General features: G+C 38.7%; 1 protein-coding gene across 3 annotated transcripts in view; it reads right to left on the reverse strand.

The window, feature by feature from the left end:
* MLLT3 (MLLT3 super elongation complex subunit) overlaps positions 1 to 14,063 on the reverse strand; it is a 136,788-nt gene that overhangs the window by 19,462 nt on the left and 103,263 nt on the right. The window lies entirely within an intron of this gene.

Consider the following 14,063-nt stretch of genomic DNA (forward strand, 5'->3'; position numbering starts at 1 on the left):
ATGTAGTAGAATTGAAAAACAGAAGAAGACCTGAGCAGACCACACTAAATGCCAGAAAGCCTCAGACAGTTTTCTTTCTTCTTCTTTGGAAAACAAGTCTTAAGAGCAGGATTCAAAATAAACTTTTCTGTTGTTATTGGATTTCTCCTCATCCCAACACTGTCCATACGTATTAAGACCCTACAGATTGTAATAGTGATTGAATTGGAAAGATTGCGTTGTTACACAGAGGAAGTATCTGGAACACACAGCTTACAAAAGAGAACTAGATTTTTAGAACAGAGTTGTTAAAATCAGTTTACAGTATTTAACAAACAGTTCTATACATTGTTTTTCCACTACTGTTTAAAACTTACAGATTTCTCTCTAAAATTCTATAAAATTACTGAGAAAGGCCAATTACTTCATCTAAAAATCCTGTATAATGTTCCTCATAGGGGTTATGGCTTATGTGGTTATACTGAGAAGTCTTGCTTCCTGCTGCTATGTTGCATGCCTTCATATACTTTTTTGCTGTTTCTTAGGCTCAGTGGCTTGAAGTGCGTAGGTGTTGGTACATACTTGCACACTCACCTGTGTACGTGAGACAAAGAAGAAATCTGGTATGTGGGCACAGGGGATGCTAACAGAGAACATAAAACAAGAAAGAAGTGTCCATACAGAAGGAACGGCAAAAATCAGGTTAGGAAGTAACAATCTAAAAACCTACTCTTGAAAAGAAAACATGCTTACACTTCAAATTTTATACAACTGTGTTATCATGACGTGCTATCCAGGCTAACTAAAGTTTCTGACTCTCTTTGCCTGCACAATATCTCTTGTGATTAAGTTAGAACTAAATTGCTCTCAGAAATAACAGCAGTAATATCCAGTCACTGTAAAATTCAGTTTTCATGCACACAGGCTACCTAAGCCTAACAGTTGCTTTTTTTTCCATAAATCAATCTATTGTTGCTTTTCATAATGAGCAGGCAGATTTACAGCCTTTTACTGCCTTTTCTCACAATGAGGATGCCTATTCGGTCAACAGAATGCTTGAGAAAAACACGATTAACATCTGCTCTCCTCAGATCAACACCAGCTCCAGTTCTCACAGACACACAGTCAAAATACAAACTCTGGACCTGACTGCATGGGTATATACAGCTTTTATACAGGTGAATCAACCCTGTACAAGAAAACCCAATTCAGCCAACAACACAATGTATTTCTGAGTACCAAGAGAGATTCTTACAATGGTCCACAGCATCAGATCTTTTAGGAAGACACTGCAGCAGCACTTGACACTGCTCCCAAAATCAAGTAATTCTGAAAAAGCTTTTTTTTTTTTTTTTTTTTTTTACTGCCTGAACTTGTGCAAAACCATACATGATAGCATTTTAGAAGGAACTAAAAATATGCCTTCCATATATTAATATGGATTAGTGCCAACAGTGCTGGAGCTTCTAGTGACCAGAGGCTATCTTTTGTCACTTATGCAATGCTTTTTGACACTTTTACAGGCTGTTACCCCAAGGATTTAGGTATTTATGGCTTTATTCACTTGGGCTTTCTGCTCTTGTCCACTGATTACTAATCACCAAATATATATATATTTTTTTTAATGGTCTGAAATTAGCTAAAGGGTGTCCTTCAACAATAAAAGCTTAAGAAAGTACCTGCAAAGAGCCTCTCTGTATGTCCTTTTCTTGTTTTACCAGTTTTCTCTTCCTACAGACAAGCTAATGGGAGTCTGGGCCCAAACTGTTCATTAGTGCAATGACCCAATATGATTTATTGCATTCTTAGACACTCTATTTCATTTTAGTGCTCTCACACTGATGCACAGGAGACACTGGCTTCTTTATTAGGCCTGGTCAAGGGATTCTGTGCTTTGAAACTGTTCAGCAGGAAAAGGGACTTTTCTTTGGCTCAAATTTTCCCTGAAAATGTACTTTTTTCACCCGCTCTAAATCACTTGGCTTGTGTCATTTCCAAACTTGTCTGTTTTTGCAAGTAGTACAACAACTTACTCTTGAGCTGCAAACAATTTTCAGGCAAACTCACCTGTTTATGACACAGGATATAATAGAGCTGTTTCTTTAAGATTTCATGGTTGTCTGGATTCATATAACTTCTTCTAAAAATAAATCACATCATTTCAAGCTCCTTATTTACATTTAAAAATAGAAAACATCTGTATGTGGGTGACAATGGCTTTTCTTGCCTTTCCCTGACTGTTTTTAAAAGAAGCTTACATATTGTTTCCTGAAATAAAATTTAAGTGGTGTAGCGATATCCCACTTCACATCAGCCAGTCTACATATTTCCTATTTTTACACACAACAGCCTAAGGACTTCTGTTTCCCTGTGCCATACATACTGAAAACTTACACACTTAAAACTGTTTATAGCTAAGTATTATTTCCACTTCCACTTTGTCCAAAGTTAGCTTCTCAGGGAGGAGGAACATGCTCCCCCCAGGGCAAGTCTTCTTCTCTAACAGGACTCCTGTACTTAAAACGTCTACTGCCTCTTAAGCGTCCTGTCACTGACCACCGCCTCAGCTTTTAGTAGAGTAATCCAACCCATCTGTAGCTCAAAGGACAGAACAACCCCACCTCATCCACCAAGTGTCCACATCTACCACTGCCAAGGTGAGACACTGTTTGGGTGTCTGTGATACCATAAGCCTGAACTGAGCTGCCTGCACCCTGCCCAAATTCTATATCACTACATCTCCAAGGCAGGGTAAAGCTGCTCCTTTTTAACCATTCACAAAAGTTAGCTTGCAGATTGCATGCTCACAGGGAAGATGGAAGAACAGGGGTATGGAGTGGGAAGTGGAATTAATTATTTCTTATAGAAATGAAAATATTTATTCATACCTATGACATTTAAGGAAATAAACACTTATTTAGAGAAATAATTTAAGGTCAAGAAGATGTAAAATTTAAACAGGAAATGCCAGATTATTGATTTTTGAGAAGAGGCAGAGACAGTCATGTGGTAGAGAATATGACCTAAGCTACTGAGACAATTATCTGCCTTAATTATTTATAGTAATTTCAAACAAAAATTCCATATCAATGATGGAGATGAGGTTATTTGTTAATTAAGTTGACTTTGTACTTGCTACCTGAGCAAGTCCATGTGCCCAGATGGGATGCACCCATGAGTGCCAAGGGAGCTGGCAGATGTCATTGCAAGGCCACTCTCAATAATCTTTGGTTGATCATGGTGACCAGGAGAAGTGCCCAAACATTGGAGGAAAGCAAACGTCACTTCTGTCCTCAAGAAGGCCAAGGAGGACCCAGGGTACTACAGGCTGGCCAGCCTCACCTCAATCCCTGGAAAGGTGATGGAGCAGCTAACCCTGGAAACTATTTCCAGGCACTTAAGGATGAGACAATCATCAGGAGTAGCCACCGTGGCTTCACCAAGAGGAAGTCACGACTGACCAACTTGATAAACTTCCGTGATGAAATGACTGGCCTAGTAGATGAGGGGAGAGCAGTGGATATTGTCTACCTGGACGTCAGTAAGGTCTTTGACACTGTCTCCCCTAAGATCCTCATAGACAAGCTGTTGATGTATAGGCTGGATGAGCAGACAGTGATGTGGCTGAAAACTAGCTGAATGGCTGGGCTCAGAGGATGGCGATCAGTGGTGAAAAGTCTATTTGGAGGCCAGTAGCTAGCACTGTGCCCCAGGGGTCAATACTGGGTCCAGTCCTGTTTAACACCTTCATCAATGATCTGGATAATGGGCCAGAGTGTGGCCTCAGAAAGTTTGCTGATTACACAAAACTAGGGGAGTGGCTAGTATGTCAGAGGGTCTCTCTGCCACTCAGAGGGACCTGACAGGCTGGCGAATGGGCCGACAGGAACCTCATGAAGTTCAACAAGGACAAATGTGAAGTCCTATACCTGGGGAATAACAGCCCCATGGACCAACATATTCTGGGGGCCACCCAGCTGGAAAGCAGCTTGGCAGAAAAAAGGACCCAGGGGTCCTCATGGATCTTATTATTACCTGAAGGGAGGGTGCAAAGAGGACAGAGCCAGGCTCTTTTCAGTGGTGCCCAGTGACAGGACAAGAGGCAATGGGCACAAAGGGAAACACAGCAGGTTCCCTCTGAACATCAGGAAACACTTTTGTACCATGACAGTGACCAAGCATGGGCACAGGTTGCTCAGGGAGGTTGTGGAGCCTCCCTCCTTAGCGATATTTAAAAAAAGTCTAGATGTGGTCCTAGGCAACTAGCTCTAAGCGGCCCTGGTTGTGCAGGGGAGTTGGACCAGATGACCATCAGAGGTCCCTTCCAACCTCGACCAGTCTGTGATTCTGTGAATCTAAACCACATCCTTCATTTAACAACTAGTACTCAGAAAAGACCTCAAGGCAAACATTGCAGTTGTTTCATCTGAACAATTGCACTGGATGAAGCTGGATTTGTGTTTCTTTAGAGACCATCCTACTGAAACGTGTCTACTTTTGAAAGAAAATCCTTTTCTTTCTATATTTATGTACATATTTTGTCTTAGCTTTATAAATAAAAGATAAATTCGAGACACTGCTAACATAAAAACTCAAAAATACTCAAGCTAGTGTAAGACTTAGAGAAGACTCATGCACAGGAGACTGAGCTAACACATGGAGAAAAAAATCCTTTTGCAGTACACTGCACAACACAGTTGAAAGATGAAGTACCAGTGAAGGCCGCTGCCTGCCGGAATAGTTTTGCTGAAGAAATCTTACTGGTAAGAGTGGAAGACACATAGTAAAGCAGGCAAAGAAGTAGAGGAGAGAAGATTATTGTTTCTCATGTAGAACAGCTAATACTACAGTTTCCATGGATTTCATGCCTACAAGATAATGAGTAAACTAAAGGTAAAATAAACTAAAAATGTGTGTGGTCATGTGAGTATGAACGTAGTCCTTAACAAACTGAAAGAGGCAGAGCGCAAACAGGTGGAAGTTCTCATCAGATAACCCCAACCAAGAACGACAAAAACTGTTCTGAATATGTAGACAAAATGAATTCTGGCAAAGACAGGATTATATAAAGTCTTGGGCTTTTCAAAATTGGTACTAAAAACTATGTTAACTGGATCACATTTCCCCAGGAATGTGTGAAAAGACATCAATATTTGTGAAGAATTAATACAGTATGAGCAGCACAACATGGAGAAGGTAACAGCTCTATATTCTATTCAAAGCCCAAATTATGTGGGAAAAAAAAACCACAAAAATGGGGGCCCACTGATGGAAGAAGATACCCTAAATAAATCACTTGTTTGAAGAATACTGCTTATCTTGTAAGCTCAGTGGCATGAAAGCCCTGTGATGAGAGAATGGTGACTATCCCTCTGTACTCTAGTAAAGTGTGGAAAGGCCAATTTAAGCTGACAAGCAATACTCAGATACTGACTTTCTGGGAGTTTGACTTTACAATTTTTAAACTTTCCCTTTGAGAACCTTCACACACTCTATACACAAAGCTCTCACAAGCCAACAAAGGAGAGAAAAGTGTTTTAGAAAGAAAGTCTAACCCTCAATTTTAGTACTAGATGCAAACTAGAAAATTCAGCCTACGTATTAAAGCTAATTTAAGAATTTTATTCAGCTAATCTACATTTTCTGCTCTAAGGGGACTAATAGCAATGGTAGAAGATAGGTGGTAGCTGTTCTGGCCAGTCCTGACAGCTGCTGTATTGGAAGCCAACTCTCCCCAATGCTCTTCTCTTGCCCTATTTTCTCTCTTGTGCCCTATTATACATATCAGCACTGAGAAGGGCAGATGTTGATGCAATCCCAGTTCACTGTTTGGGAAACTGAACAGACAGTTTGCTGTCACTTTTGGTGCAGTAAGACGGTTGTTCACCTACATTCTCCCAGATCTGAGGTCCTGATGTTAGAAATTCATGGACTCCTATTAACAAAGAAGCAGCTGGAGAACCATCTCACTACATGCAAAACTTCTTTTATGGATGTTATTCTGCACTACAGTACATCTCCACATCATTAGAGATCTGGTCTTCACAGCAGGTACTTACAGACTTTGCAAATTCACTGTAGTTCCTCTATCTTCTTATGTAGCTCAAACTGTAGAGTGCTCCCAGCACAACCCTACACTAATCCTTTACTATGTAGAAATCTTGTCAAGGTCATACACATCAAGTACATATATACCTAAATATATGAAAAACGACAGCTTTTCTTCTGAAGTGCTGCTGCAGAGTCCCTATGCACTGTCTTTGCTATTGCAGACTGCTGGCTCTTGAACTTACGTCCCAGAAAATGAAAAAATTTTGTCCAAAATTTCACCATAGACTATAGAGAGATCTAGTGCAGCTCTTCCATGCTATCTTTGCGGCCTTGTTAGTTTCACAGCAAGCCTCATTATATTTACATTTTTCTCAAATTTAACTCCTGGGATTTAAACAACTATGTGAATATTTCAGCGTTCATTTCTGTACATTCCAGCTTCAGTGAAAAGCTGTAGAGAGAAAAATACAAAAAGCTATGTTGAACCCTAAAAAATTATTGAGTCCCTAAACCAAAACAAAGCCCTTTATGCTATTTTTCGAAGTGTCATAATTTTTAGCCAATCTTGTGATACTGTAGACTGATCAATGAATTTTAGACATCATGGTTGGCAACAGTATGCTCTACACACATTTTTCTCTATGGATATTTCTGAGGCATCTGTCAGTATGGTTCCTAAGCACTTGCTCTATGCTAATACTATCATGTATTTGTCAGTAGTTTTCACAAAAGATCACGCATATTATGTACACACAGAACTATAAAATGCTGATTCTAGGGAAAAAAACCACAGAACAGATTGCTGTTGTCTTACTGGTATTTTACCATTTACAGCTGACATCTGTGTGCTGTAACTTTGCCTACTCATGCACTCTTACTGATTACCACAAAAAATAATACTAATTTAAAGCTCCTTGTCCCTGCTTTGGAGACTTAAAATTGGTTTTTGATAGTGTGATCTCAGCTTTACATTAGTAGAAAGAGTTCTGCCATGGTTTCATAAGGTATATTGTTACTAACACAAGATAAAGACAAAATCTCTTTAAAAAATGAGAATATCTAATACCTATTTATATTTAAACTACATTTCCCTCAAACTGTTATATTGTAGTGTAATATATTTGTAATGTAATTGATACACGTAATTGAAGTTATTAAAAATATTAGGTAATTATTATTATTATTTAAAATATTGGCTACATTAAAAACTCATGTACTACAACCCTGATCAATCTTGAGTTTTACAGTGTTCAGGATCAAAAAGGCTGCATATGGCACAAATAAATCAATTGAATCATCACATCTGTTTTCTTTAGCTAAAATTGTAACATTTAACTCACAAAATTTTATCTACTCCCAGTGGTCCTCTGCCAAAGCAAATTTAGGTCACTGAGAACACCAAGAGTGGCTTTTTCCTTTTGCCTTGAACCTGCCTTTCTCTTGCCTTGAACTTGAGAAACTTTGCAACCACACTGTTGTTGTCCAGAATATTCAGACCATGGCTCTTTGCTCGATATTTATGCCCACTTGTGATATTTTACTCTCCTTGTGGAAGATGCAATGCAATAAGCACTGTCTTGAAGCCATGTCCTTTTCACCCATAGAATAAGGTTACAGTGTATTAACTAAACTGCATTAAAGCAGCATGGGCAATGGAAAAAGATTATTCATACAATGAAAGAAATTAAAAGTATCACAGCATATATCTACTCTTTTCTTGTCATGGTTTAAACTGTAATACTTTCGTGGTTGATAATTTGAATCACTAAAAACACACAGGTTGGACTCATATGTAATCTCCTCCCATTATTTAGGTAATACCTAAAATGACCTCACACAAAGCAGCAAAGTTATTTGATTTAGTTCTGTCCTAATCACAGCTGCTCACCACCAATAATATTAAAGGGCATAAATTTGGCAATGGTTTTCTGATCAGGGTAATCAATATTGAGGCCACTGATCCAGTTACAGCTGCCCGTGGTACCCGTTATCCCCAGATACACGAGTAATCTTTCCTCGGGGTGCTCAGGCACCAGTCCAGCTGCCTGTTAACCTCAGCTATGAAACACAGCTCTGCTGGTGATAGAGTGTATTTTATCAGTTTTATCAGGTTTTATAGGAATTACTACCAACACAGCTGAATGTTTCACTCAAAGCTTTTTGTTTGTTTGCAGAGAAAAGTGTGGAGAAAATTCATTTTGCAACATCTTTTTCTAACAAAAACATCAGCTGTACTAAGGTATTGACTACACTGAGAAAGACAATACGACTGAATGATGACACAGTGAGTTAAACCAAATTCATACCAACACTTCTTAAAGTTTAAGTGAATGACAGTTTTTCTATTGCTGGTGTAGTGATGTAGGACCACCTCCAGCAAATACCCAAATTATTGTTAAAATTAGTTGCAGGCACCAGGCTTTCCCTAAACAATAACTGCTGGCATGCCTTGTGTAGGAGTCAATTATATGGAACTTAGTGACTGGGCCTGAAAGTAGCTCATGGTCACAAAAGCATTCCAGATGCCTTTAGAAGGCCTTGAACAGAATAAACAAGAAGACAAAAAAAGAAAGATGCCAATTAGAAGAACACAGGTGTGCATTCCACGATAAAGCGAACTTGGCACAAACAACCTCAATTCGGCAATTTATCTTGACCAATTAGACTGAGACAAGTTTCGTATGTTTTAGTTAATATAGCCAATTATGTCCTATGTTTATGCGCGTGTACAGAGTTAGTATAACCAACTATATCTTATGTTTATACTCGTGTACAGTGTTGATATAACCAATCTCATTTTATGCTTGTATGCATGGACACTAAATGTTTGCATGCAGCAGCCAGTCAAAGCTTCTTAGGAACCTAGAGAATTGTATAAGAATGATCAGCTAGGCTCAATAAACTGGCAACTTTGATCATCATATTGGTGTCCTGTCATCCATCCCCACGTGGAATTTTGCAACACCTTGATTTTGCAGTGAAGGAGTGGACACTGTTGTCGTGAGAGAACGGCTAACCACACATTTCAATACTGGAAGAACAGTGACGCACAGGCACTATCAGCCTCAAGTTTGGGGCAGGCACATGATGTTCATCAGGAGCATCCCTTGCCCATCCCAAAAGGGCCCCCCACTACCCCCCCCGCAGTGTGGCATCAAGTGCCAACACCAAGCACAACCCCAGGGCTCCACAGCATGGAGAGCTGAACAGAAGTCCCTCATCAGCAGGCAATGAATCGTCATTAATTCTACACAGGTATGATACATGATACACTCATGGTAGTAGTGAGTTCAGGCAGCCTTTGTCCTGCCTTATTAAAATTTAAACTTCAGAGGATTACTCAGTCTTTAAAATGTAAAAATTAAATTGTGCATTTATGGCGTGTCCTGGAGAATTCACATCAGTCATCACTAGATTACAAGCTTCTGAATGGGAAGCATTATGAAAATTATCTAATTAATTTCATGGGGAATTTGGCAGCAAACCTTCAAAAGTACATGAGTAAAACATGTCATTTTTGCCAAAGAAAACAACTGTGAACTTGATGGTTCCACATAAAAAATAAAAGGGCATAAAAACCTTGGATAGATCTAACTATTGTAGAAATAGTTAAACTATTTCAGCTGATAACAGGTGTTGGATTTTATTTTAATTATATGGAGCCATTTCTCTGGATCACAACATAAAGTATGCAGATAAAGCAACTTCAAAGCAATGAAAACCATATCAAGAAGATCTCACCTAATCATGATTAAAATAAAATCTCCTATCTTTAGCATTTTGACTGCAATCATCTCAGCCTCATGACACTGTCATGACTTTACTGGACCAGGCACAAAGTATTTTTTGGCCACAAAAGAAAGAATATAATTAAAATATTGGCACTGACATACCCAGTTAAAATCCTTACTTTCTGCAGGCTAGCAGGTGAATAGAATTTTCCAGGCTTGAAATATAGAAAATAAGGCCCCAATCTAAAAGTGCGTTTATGCAAATGATTGAGTTAATCCACATAAGTAGTGCCCACTGGAACAGATGTAGCCAGCACTTGTGAATAAAGTAAAATACTGAAGCCTGAACTAGTAGCCTAATAACATATGATATTATTTCTGTGGTCAAAACATGACATTGCCTAAAACTGAAAAAAACCAACTTAATACCCATGACTGCCTCAAGAATGCAAAATTTCCTGACTCTTACAAGATTACATTTGCAACCTGGACATTCAACCATATCTAAATAGTTTATCTCCACTGTTTTATTTTATTTCTAAATGCTTAACATTTTTGTAAGCCAGTCATTTCCTAACATATCATGGTAACAAAAGTATCTTGGTTCAACATCCGAGCTTGCTGCCACAGAGGAATCACTACTTGGCAATCTTGCTGCTTCCTCATCCAGCAATGGTTCATCTCACCACATAGTAACAGCTAATAAAAATAGGCTTAATATATAGCAGCTGAATGGTGCCACACTACAGTAGATGCTGATGGCCATAGAGCATACTTATGCTTTATATCATTTCTGATTATCTTAGGCCACTATTTCTCTCTGAGCACATATATGCAAGGAAACACCTTGGACTGTACAGTATTTACATGACCTTCTAGCACCCACCTGTTTGTGACTACTGAACTACCTCATCAACACAGGAGTACTATGGGCAAACAATCCCACAAGAGTGGCTGGCAGGGTTTTATGAGCAGCATTCACACCTGGACTAAAAATAACCAAATGCAGAAACCATGCATTAAAATATAAAGCAAAAAGTAAAGATTCTAAGAATATGACTGGTTGCAAACCCACGGTGCCCAGTCTGCAATGAAGGACATTAGTATCAATCCTCTTCTGCATCATTAAAGATCTTAACAGAGTCACAGTTTCACAAAAAAATTAAAACCTAACTTCCTGTTTTTTTCCTGGGTAACTACATGAAAATTCCATATGGAGCTCTATTTCACTACTGTTATTTCTAACTTTAAATATTATCTGAAAGAGATCTTACTTTGGCTCCCAGTCCTGGCAGAACACATTTTTCAGGTAACAAGGGATGGAGGTTTTACAAGACCATGAGGGTTTCCAAAATATTCTTCCACTTTTATAACAATCAAATTAATAGATCACATGCCAGATCCAAAGTGGCATTTTATGGATTACTTTTAAAAGGTACTCATGTTGTAACATTAAGACTGCTTTGAGATATGCAAGCAGTTAAGTAGAAACCCATAGTCTACATGATCACTACTGTATATTCTTTGTTCTGTAATGAACATCCTTTGGAGTTGACATTTTTTTCCAAAGGCAGAAGACCCACTAAAGTACTCTGCATTTAATAACTGGAAGTCCTCACCCCTGAGCTGTCACGATTTGCCAACATGCACTTCTGCTCAGTTTTAATTTCCGTAGGCTTCGACATGCCAAAAGGCTGCTACTATTACTAACAGCAATGCTACAATTGCAGGGACATATACAGGCAGTAAGGGAAAAAACAATACACAGCATGTGCAAAATAATCACACCAGGAGCAGAAATTCATCCAACAGAGCCACATGCATTCTCTAAAAAAACCACCAGCAAACCACGTTGATGCATGGCAGTTTTTTAAGAGTTTTTATTCAGTTCACTGCAACTGGGGATACACTGAGAACATTTGTTAACACCTAAACATGTATGTATGATCTTCCTGATGTCCTTTGTGTCTTTCTGCTGCAGCAGCTTCACTTAGAGCTATGCACCATTTTTTCCTCCCTACCCAGACCAGCAAAACTGGTTAATAATCAAACAAGAAGTACCAAAGCATCCCTTCTGCAATGGCTCCACAGCTCAGAAGGGGCAGCCCTGGCCATGAAAAATGCCTTACTCAGATCCAAAACTGTATTTCCCCATTTCACACACCAGTTTGAAGCTCACACAAATGTTGTAAGAACATCATCATGTTTCATCATCAGACAGGCAGCAAAATCAAGAATGTCAAGTTGGTTTTTTTTTAATCATGTTGCTGCACTGTCCCAACATAGGAAGCGAACAGATGGAGTTTTCTTTAACTAAAATATCCTGCCATTGAATTTAAAAGCAAAATCTTTGGAGTTTTCAAGTGGACTGTGCTAATATTCCTATGCCTCAATAAAACCATAAATCTGACATGCTTTCTCTCCATGTCCTACTTTACATGCTTCATACTAAAGCCAGTAAAATAATTCCTCAGTCTTTATGTGCAATTTCTAACTGAATATACTACGTGATGCTCCTGAATAGCTTTGCTAGCTCACATGACTCTAAAACGACCCACACTGTTTTGAACACCGAGTCTATCACTAATGCTGAAGTCCAACACACTTTAAAGCATGGATGTATTTGAAAAGCGATACTCAAAAAAGCAGCATGAAAAGAAACGCAGATGCATGTTTCACTTGCCAACAGCTCAAAGTCAACAGAAAAACAGAGCTAAAATAAATACAGCAGTGCACCACACTACAGCCTATTCCAAATAGACCACAAGAAATAACCATAAGTGGTCTTAGTCTAAGTCATGCACAGAAAGGCTATTAAACCAGGGCAGAAAGTTTATCGCTAAGCAAGGATGTGCTTCGCTTTATTTCTCACTGTAATTTTATAGAAGTCTTTGGAGCTCAAAACAGGGAATGACTGCAGGGCATCAGAGGACATTGTCTGGCTTTCTGAAACACCCCTGAGGCAACAGTATGCTAACCTGGCTGTGTTCTTAAATCTGAATTTCAAGTGACAGCTCAGAGTATGGATTAGCCACTGGCAGACACGCTCTACCACATGAAAAAGAATCGACCTCTCTCGGAGGGTGCTAAACCTCTACGTCCTCCACTTCATGAAGGCGAAGGCCAGTATTTCAAGTCCGAATGCCCAGAACTACGTAGAGCATGATGCCAATATTGAGAAGGGTTAAGCACACTCTGCTTTTCTGTCTGAAATTAAAGCCCATTAATTGAAAGGATACACCCCATCTTGATTCACTGAACAGGGGCTGTATCTTAAGAAAACAGGGGAGCAGCAGCATTGCCTTCCTGTAGCACCTGTCCAGTGAAACAGCACCTCTGTTTAATGATGCTTGTCAGCTTTGTTTACCATGAGGTGAGAACTTCTCAGAATGTCATCCTCAATTTAAAAACCTGAACCCAGCCTTTGCAGTTGAGAACTCATCATGGACTACCCCTAGCACTAAATACAGTCTTCAGTGTGACCAGCAATAGGAAGAAACTTACTTTTGCAGGAAGTTCTAGCTTCTGGTGAATATTTTTGATAAAAGCAGTACGAGTTCATCTACTTTTACTGTGCAGCTTGTTGAAAAAATTTCCAGACATAATGCCAGCACTATTTGCTTATGTCACACTTCTTAACTTTCTTCTCACATGTTATATATTAAAAAAAAGAATTAATGGACAAAATTCAGAAGCAATGAACATTTGCCAAGGGAAGACTCCTCCAAAACGTCTGAAATACAGATATCTACAAACCCCCTGAGGTGTTTTTTTTTTAAAGAAATGCACACAAAACTACTTGGTTTTGTGCACCTACTGACAAACTGAACTCTCTGTAAAATGTAAAAGAAAGACTAAAATAATTCTAGGTGAAATAATACAACCTTAGCTACAGAGCAGTTACAGACAGCTCTCTTACATTACACTTTTTATTACAAATTTATCATGTTTGATATGCATAGTTATGCATATGAGCTAATACCAAGAAAGCAAACAGTCACCGTTTCAGGACGTGTGTTTAAGAATGAGAACATCTCTTACTCCACGGAGTGAAGAAAATATTGTCCTCACAAAATTCTTAGCAAAGTTATTCATAATTTTATTATAATTCATACAGTATTAGGTTTGCACTATGTCATAAACGTAACTTAAACTAGAAAAACGGCACTTGACTCAAAGTTAATATTTTTGTGGTATCCTAACAATTTTCTTTTAGGTATTGATTTGTAATCTGATTTGTTATATCTAACCCAAATTTGCAGAGTTTGGTTTTGTGGTTTTGCTTTTTTAAAGCCACTTTAA

Source organism: Haliaeetus albicilla, chromosome Z, assembly GCF_947461875.1.
Source record: "Haliaeetus albicilla chromosome Z, bHalAlb1.1, whole genome shotgun sequence".
NCBI classification, from domain to species: domain Eukaryota; kingdom Metazoa; phylum Chordata; class Aves; order Accipitriformes; family Accipitridae; genus Haliaeetus; species Haliaeetus albicilla.